We start from the raw sequence: 8,398 nt of genomic DNA on the forward strand, positions 1-8,398 counted from the left end.
TAGATAACGGGAAATCCTGGCTCCAAATCCCAGCAGTCCATCGCCTGTGTTGCACTGGACACCCTGTAGATCATCAAAAAAAAATATTGAGCTCCTTAGTAATGAAACTGCCGGATAAAAGCCATTTCACATCCTTTCTCAACTTGCTCAGCGAGCAGGCTCACCGCACACCGAACAAAGATGTGACAGAGTGGTGTGTCCACCTGGCTGTAAAAGGGAAGTACTTTGCCGGCGTTGTGGCTTAGTTAGTTAAAGCGCCTGTTTAGTAAACAGAAGATCGTAGGTTCAAAACCCAGTGGTGCCTTTCTTCCTGTCTTCTCGCACTGCTTATTGTTATAGACAACATGCTTCTGCATTATGTTTAAAGGAAGTGTTCATTTAGTTTTTGGCACAACTTGTTTTTCAAGAAATCCACACATTGCGAAAGAGAAAGTGCTCATCTTTCTTATCAATGCAAAATAATTACTGCCAGCTGGCAAGAAAATGACAACGATTTGTTTTTACTTTAGCCAAAAATCTGTGAATGTAGAAGAATACGACATGTGTCAGTTTCTATGGCACACTCAGTCAGGGTGTCCTTCAGTTAAACACAACGTTGGTAGATCAAACGCACCCAGAGACACAGTTCGAATTAATCCGATCTTAACATTACCTTCGCTAAATGTGATTGAGTTTCTTTGCACGTCCTTAGCCATCTTGATGTTTGGAGAGATTTTCAACTTTTGACACGAGTCAAACTACAAGTAAATAGTTGAGTACCTAAGTCAATATCACCGGGAATGTGAATATAAATGTTAACATCAATATTTCTGCTGTCTCCTGAGAAACACAAGTATAGAGTCAAAACACAATAAATAATGCTAAAAAATTATTCAGTTAACACCCAGATGTGACAAAACACATTTAAGACTTACATCCCCTTTAAATATGTATTTCCTTAAAATCAGTTCTCTTCCCTCCCCAGGATACCTGCAAATTCACTATAGATACATATTAAAAGCTGTGTGTAAGTCTTACATGTGTTCTGTCACATCTGGGTGTTAAATTAATAGATGTGTTGTGTTATTTAATATGATTTGACTCCAGGCTTGTGTTTCTCCAGAGACAGCAGAAATATTGGGGATTTGCGGCTACAGAAAATAATGTGAACTTTACAGGCAAAAATAAGGTTACGTTAAAGAAACAAAAACTTATTGTCACCCTTTTCAACGTGATTTTTTAAGACATTTGTTCGGAATAGTATATCTTCTCGTGTCTGTGGCTGTTATCCTACAATAACGGTGGTGAAATAGCAGGAATGTGCGGAAAGAATCGGAGATAGAACAGAAGACCAGTCATCCAGTCGATAGTAAGGTTGTGTAGGACCTCACATACTACGATGTCAGTGTTGAGTAGTGTGGTTTAAAAGCTTTTTCACGAACCAGGAAGGAGTAGAAATCTACAGTCTTCTGATCCGTAATCAGACACGTTATCCATTGTGCCATTGGCGTTTGTATTGCATTCCTATCCAGCACCACATTGAGTTCAGAGCCGCTACTATTCATGTGTGTTGTACGTGTGTCTAGTTACTACGTCTTTCATTATGTCTGGTTTAAAATAATGTATCTTTAAAACAGACAAAGGGTTTATGAGTCAGCCTGAAATTCACACACGAAGAATAAACAATATCGCGTTTAAAAAGAATACAGAGATGCCGGCGATAGATAACGGAGCATCTTAAGTGCGCGCTATCACTGAACTAAACTCCCGATCGTTAAGTTTGTCAGCGGCTTTTTAATTGTGTTAGGAAGAGCAAACAGTCCACAGTGTACATTTTAAAGGTCTAAGCAAAACAATCAGACGTGAGGATTATCCAGAACAGGAGCCTTTACTTCTTTGTATACTGAGCTTTCGGGTTAACATCAAAGTAAAAGACAAATTCGCAATTTTCACTTTTTGATTAAGGAACAAGAAAACACCATCCTTCGAGCTGGATTCAAACCAGGGACATAAGAAATGCCCACTGTTTTTGTCTACAGTCTTAAGATCTAGCAATTGAGCTATCAAGAGGTCGGAAAGTAAACGCTTTGTCACACATGTAGCCCAATGTAGTGTAGTGTTCCTCTATTTAAATCCGAGTTCGACGTCAAAATACTCACTCCCATAGTCTCGTTCAGAAGAAGAAATGGACCAGAGTTCTTATAAAACGTTTGAAGGGACATCAGTGCAGGCTGAAATTGACCCTTTTTCTATTGGGATCAGGATCATATAAAACCTTTCTTTTGGATTGAGAAGAGGATCATGGAGACACTCAAAACATCCCTGTCTTTGCTTCTTTCAAGGATGAATGGAGTATTGAGCTGCAAGCATCGGTTTAAATCAAAACTCTCTGCTACTGCAGTTGCTTGTTTGAGAGTTTCTTCAAATCTTTCAACTGAACGTTGATATCAAGGGATATTGACAGTAATATCATAGGGACTTTGGTTTTCTTTTGATCGAAAATTGTATTAAAATACAAGCCTCTTTCACAGTTGTATAATACTTTCCCTTGCATCCTCAGATCAAATTTCTAAATACCACAAAGTTACAACATATGGAATAGCATTTATTTTAAAATGTATTTTAAAACTAGCATTTATTTAGAGCTATATTTAGAGCTTAGTAAAGATAGCATTGCTAATATTGATGGAGTAGAAATGTAAGATGAATTGACAGCTTTTTCTGAACTTAAAAAGTCCTACAACGCCTCCTGTAACAGGTAAGGACTCATAGCAAGACATTGCTATTGCATTGCGCATTTTGCAGATACGACCAGTTTCTGCTTCTGGTGAGTGCATCTTTTCCAAACTGAAATTAACAAGAACATTTTCAAGATGTGCCATGTCCCTAAATCGTTCATCAGGACTACTATTAATATCAGGTGAAAGCAGTACAAAGCATCAATTTAAGCTAAATATTAAGAGACTATATCTGTCAGCTACTGCTGTAAGCCATGTTCAGCCAACGCTAGAAATATTACTGCTCTACTACAGTAGCTAAAGAAAGCAAGTCCGACTTAGAAACGGATCACAAGTCGATAACATAAACTGACAAGGATGGGATTCGAACCCACGCGTGCAGAGCACAATGGATTAGCAGTCCATTGCCTTAACCACTCGGCCACCTCGTGATGAGGGCCACCCCACTTGGGCATGATTTTCCTCGGCGACCAGGCTCAGCGCACATCGACCTCAGATGCCTCAGAGCGGTGTGTCCAAGCGGCTGTATAAGAATAGGTAATAGGTTTATTCCATGTTATTCCAATAGGTTTATTCCATTGAGGGTGGGTACCCACCTGTATAAGAATAGTGTTCTGCTGGTGCTGTGGTAAAGCTGGTTAAAACACCTGTTTCATAAAGAGGAAATCCTGGATCCGAATTCCAGCGGTACCTTTTTTCCCATCTTGTTTTACAGAACATGTAATTTGGGTCACTCAAAAAGGTCTTGATTTGGTTTAATGCCTTTATTCATTTCCTTTGCAGAACAACTTGTTTTTTTTAATCATATAGCTTGCGAAAGGTGAAATGCGAGCGAATTGTTTTGTTCACCAAAAGTATGTAAATGAAAAAGGTGTAAGCATTTCTGTGGTGCAATTGGTTAGCATGTTCAGCTATTAACCCCAATGTGGGTTTTTTGATCCCACCCAGGGACGCACTTCTTCCTATAGTAAACATTATCACTCCAAAAATTTAATTTTTCCGCAAAACCTGAACTATTTTGATATTTGCAGTAGTAAACCATTACTACCAGTACCAGAGTCAACATTACCGGGAATTTTCAATAATTACGGACATAAAAACTCTCTTGTTTTTAACAGAGCGTTTCATAATTTCTAACTATGAAAATTATTTAAACTGCGACACTTATCATTCATCTTTTATATAGCATTTTAAGCGAATAGGTAATTAGATTGTTCATAAACCTAATTGCTTTTTCTACATAAACACAGTATGATTGCTCTCTGAAAATGCCTTTTCTTTATATTTAGGCTCAGATTTCAACTATAGATCGTATTATTATAAACTTTCTTGGAAAAATGTCTTTTATGTAAACCATTTTTGCTATTAATTCATTTAGGGCTAGAATACGTTCATTGTCTTCCAATCGAGTCGAGTTGACATTGGAAGCTTGCCACGCCCGGACTGTTACACCAACACATTAGCATGTTAAAGCGATTTCATTGAGGAGCCTAGCTTTCTTAACTAGTAAGTACTGTACCTCCTACTTTGAAAATACCTGTGAAACCGGTTTAATTTGTCACAGCCAGCACTCCCGCAGAGAGGGGGGTTGTACTCGTTAATGTCTTAGCACAAAGCAGAAACTTCTTGTATTTTCCAATGACATACAAGTGGAAAGATTACAGATTTTAATCGTCTTTTTTTTTAACCAGGGAAAATCTGATCATGTTTCTCTATAACAATAATAAAAAACTTTCTTTTACATTATTTTGCATATCCCGCTTACACATCGCACGACTTTAATGAATCTATTCTTTATTAATACTAAATAAATAATACTAAAAATACTACAGCAAAGAGGTCACTTGATTTTTGGAATAATTCCAAATAGCACAATGATCCACTGGCATCCCTGAAGTCTTTTTAGTCCATAATCTTCCAAATACAATCACTAAGCAATTATAAGAATTATACCATCCTATTTCTTTGTGATGTCCTGTAAAAACTAAACCTATTTTTATAAGGCTTTTACTCAAAAGATTTCCAAACACACAAAGCATTTGTGAAGTACTATAGTATTTCTAAAGGTTACTGGTACAACATCGATCATTAAAGCTTAACCATAAAGTTTAGATTGCTGACTATGGACTAACTACATTAACTAACTGCAATGCAACAGTATACATTTTACAAGTAAGAATATCTGGTTGAATTCTTGCATTTGTAGCCAATTTAATGCGAGAGATTTTAAGTTTTAACAGAAGAAAACTACGAATATGAAAACATCCATAACAACAAATATTACTGTGCAAATATCAAAAGGCTACTTCAGTAATGAAATAATAATCACAGTAGAAACCAGACACTGTTTACACCATATTGTTAAGAAAGACTCAAGACAGAAATGTTCATGTACAGCTGGAAAAAACAGCTTCTAAAACAACAGTGAAGGCTGCAACATTACGCCCATGCTTTTCCACACTTGTAAGGATAACCTTAAAACTTAGGCTGTTGAGTCCAATCAATTAAAGCTGGAGTTCTGCAGGTTGTACAGGCTTAAAAGGTAGATCGGTAGTTTATCTGCAATATAGTCCAGTACTTTAGGTGTTTCTTGGTTTAATTTTCCTGCTTATTACTTACTTTCCTACATTTCCAATGCAGTTCACTATCATTATACACAAAAGCCAAACCATAAACTTTGAAGCTAGCAGTCTTCAAGAAAACACCTGTTGGTGTTAAATGGTGAGGTTTTATTATAATCTAGGGTATGAAAACAAACTAGCTACATTTTTTAACACACTTTATAATACACCACTTTTTTGTTGTATCCCAAGTGATTTGAAGCATTTCTGTTTTAATTGAACTTCTAGATTTCTCCAATGCTTGTCATATGCTAAAAGAATAGCTTATAACAGGAAATGCAAAGTCTGTTTTTTTAAAAAAGCTCCTTTAAAGCCTGTGCCCCAGAAGGTCCATTTATGTTGAGCTGTGAAAGTGCTTTACAGTTAAAACCTTGTGTAAATGGTTAAAAGCAATGATCCAGGGACCAAAGGTGATTCAGGAGCCTAGAACCAATATTTGTGTGCTCGGTGCAGTCACATGTTGAAATTTGTTCCCCGTTTTTGAAAAAGTCCCACTGTATGCTGTTCCTTTTATTTACAATAAGAATCTAGGAACCTCTAGGAGACATCAACTGCAAAGTGACATGACTGAGAGCCTCTTGAGTCCTGCAGATACAGGTACCTCATAATTTTAATTAAATCAAATGTGTACTGTACGTGTAAAACTGAAACTGACCTAACAATCATCACCTTTTCTGCAGAGCGTGTTTAATTGTACTGTTTCAGCACATCAGTTTTTTTCCCCCACAAACTTTCCAGAGGAGCTATAAATATTTTAAATAAATACACACAGTATTGCTCATAAGGTCTGCTATTTGAGGTCCAGTTATTTAGATGCATACATCTTTTTTTATCTCAGCTTTTCAGCTGAGATACACAGATCATACATAGACAATGCAGTAAAAAAATCAAGTATTTAATCATTAGGTATAACAGTTTCCCTTTAGGCCTCTGAAAACACCACCTTCTACCTTGTGAATACCAGTACCTCCTAATTGTCTAAAGGCTTTATTTCTTAAGAGCATGACATTAAAAACTGCTAAACTTTACAGCTGCATGTTTGCTTGCACCATTCCAATACCTCTCAAGCAGTGAAAACAAATAACCTGCTGCAAAGCTGCTTATTATGGAGAAAAAAATCTCAGTTACATTCCCAGATCATAATCATTAGCTTTCCCAGCTGCAAATAACTACAGGTGCAAAGAGACAATGTTCAGACACTCAAAACAACCTGCTTTTTTGGTAATTATATGATGATTAATATTACTAAGTAATATTCTTTAGTATAAAAGTTTTTTATAATTGTTATAGAGAAACATGATCAGATTTTCCCTGGTTCAGAAAAAAGACGATTAAAATCTGTAATCTTTCCACTTGTATGTCATCGGAAAATACAAGAAGTTTCTGTGCTAAGGCATTAACAAGTACAACCCCCCTCTCTGCGGGAGTGCTGGCTGTGACAAATTAAACCGGTTTCACAGGTATTTTCAAAGTAGGAAGTACAGTACTTACTAGTTAAGAAAGCTAGGCTCCTCAATGAAATCGCTTTAACATGCTAATGCGTTGGTGTAACAGTCCGGGCGTGGCAAGCTTCCAATGTCAACTCGACTCGATTGGAAGACAATGAACGTATTCTAGCCCTAAATGAATTAATAGCAAACATGGTTTACATAAAAGACATTTTTCCAAGAAAGTTTATAATAATTCGATCAATAGTTGAAATCTGAGCCTAAATATAAAGAAAAGGCATTTTCAGAGAGCAATCACTGTTTTTATGTAGAAAAAGGGATTAGGTTTATGAGCAATCTAATTACCTATTCGCTTAAAACACTATATAAAATAAAGTTTATTTGAATGATATGAATGATAAGTGTCGCAGTTTAAATAATTTTCGTAGTTAGAAATTATGAAACGCTCTGTTAAAAGCAAGAGAGTTTTTATGTCCGTTGCAGCAAAAGAAGATGCCTGAAAAAGTAGGGCTTGGACAGATTCCAAGTGCATTTTTGCAATTTACGTTGCATTGTCCAATGTGCTGCTGTAATACAGTTTAAAATACAGTAAGTCTAAACTGTATCAGCTTTATTTATGGGTTGCAATTTAGAAAAAGTCAAAAACCGCACTCAAAATGCAATTTAGAGCTTTCTGGAAAGAGGAGACACCCAAATTAATAATGTAACATGCCACTGTTTGTGCATGAACAAAGTGATACTGCAATTTTCCTTAGATACGCGATTAAAAAAAATAAATTTTTTGAATCCCCGGCGGAACACATTCCATAAGAATCAACGCTTTTATATATCGCCTTTAAACACATATATTTAAACATGTGTTTACGATTTAAATCAAAACGCAATTCAAATCAATATATATGTTTATTTTGTAACGCATAGGTGACTATTCATTGTTATTAAAAAGACTTAAATTCAATCATGTTGTGATATTTAGAAATATAAATTTGTTTGGTGCGAGTGAGGTTTTATTTCATCTCTGACCAAGGGAAACGTTTAATTTTTTCAAAGAAATGTTTGTTAAAGCAATAAGTCAGAGTTATAGTGGGATTCAATCACAGACCATGTGACATGGGAATCAGCAACCTAACCCACAGCGCCAACGGCAAGGTCACATGCAGAGTGCTGAAAAAGCACTACAGAAACATTATCGACAGACAATGTACAGCATGTACTATTCTTGTGTTGCGGTACATGAATATAATTATATCGTTATTAATTTCTTTAGATACGCGATTCCATATTATATTCCCTTTTAATCAAATTCTAAAAGTATGCTTGTTGACTCCGGTATCTCTTTAGTTAAAGACTTCGATGCTTAAAATGTTTAGGGAGAAATGGAATACTGGTGTGTATTTTTTCTTTAAAGTACCAAGACCAGCCATATACTGTATGTTTATGTTCCAAAATGAATATTGTTTATGGCCTTCACACGCGTTACAGTATGCTCCTATTATTTTTATGCTCAGCTACTAAGATTTCCTTCAGTGGTAAAATTCCATATGAATATTCAATACTACAACGGGCACAGTAAAGACGTTTACTGTAAATCTTTCTACGACAGACCAATGGA

General features: G+C 36.1%; 1 non-coding gene across 1 annotated transcript; it reads right to left on the reverse strand.

The window, feature by feature from the left end:
* Positions 1-3,066: 3,066 nt before the first annotated feature.
* trnas-gcu (transfer RNA serine (anticodon GCU)) lies at positions 3,067-3,148 on the reverse strand. The gene has a single exon. It is a non-coding gene; the product is annotated as a tRNA-Ser (tRNA).
* Between the last annotated feature and the right edge of the window lie 5,250 nt (positions 3,149-8,398).

Source organism: Lepisosteus platostomus, chromosome 5 (assembly GCF_059453375.1).
Source record: "Lepisosteus platostomus isolate fLepPlt1 chromosome 5, fLepPlt1.hap1, whole genome shotgun sequence".
NCBI lineage: Eukaryota > Metazoa > Chordata > Actinopteri > Semionotiformes > Lepisosteidae > Lepisosteus > Lepisosteus platostomus.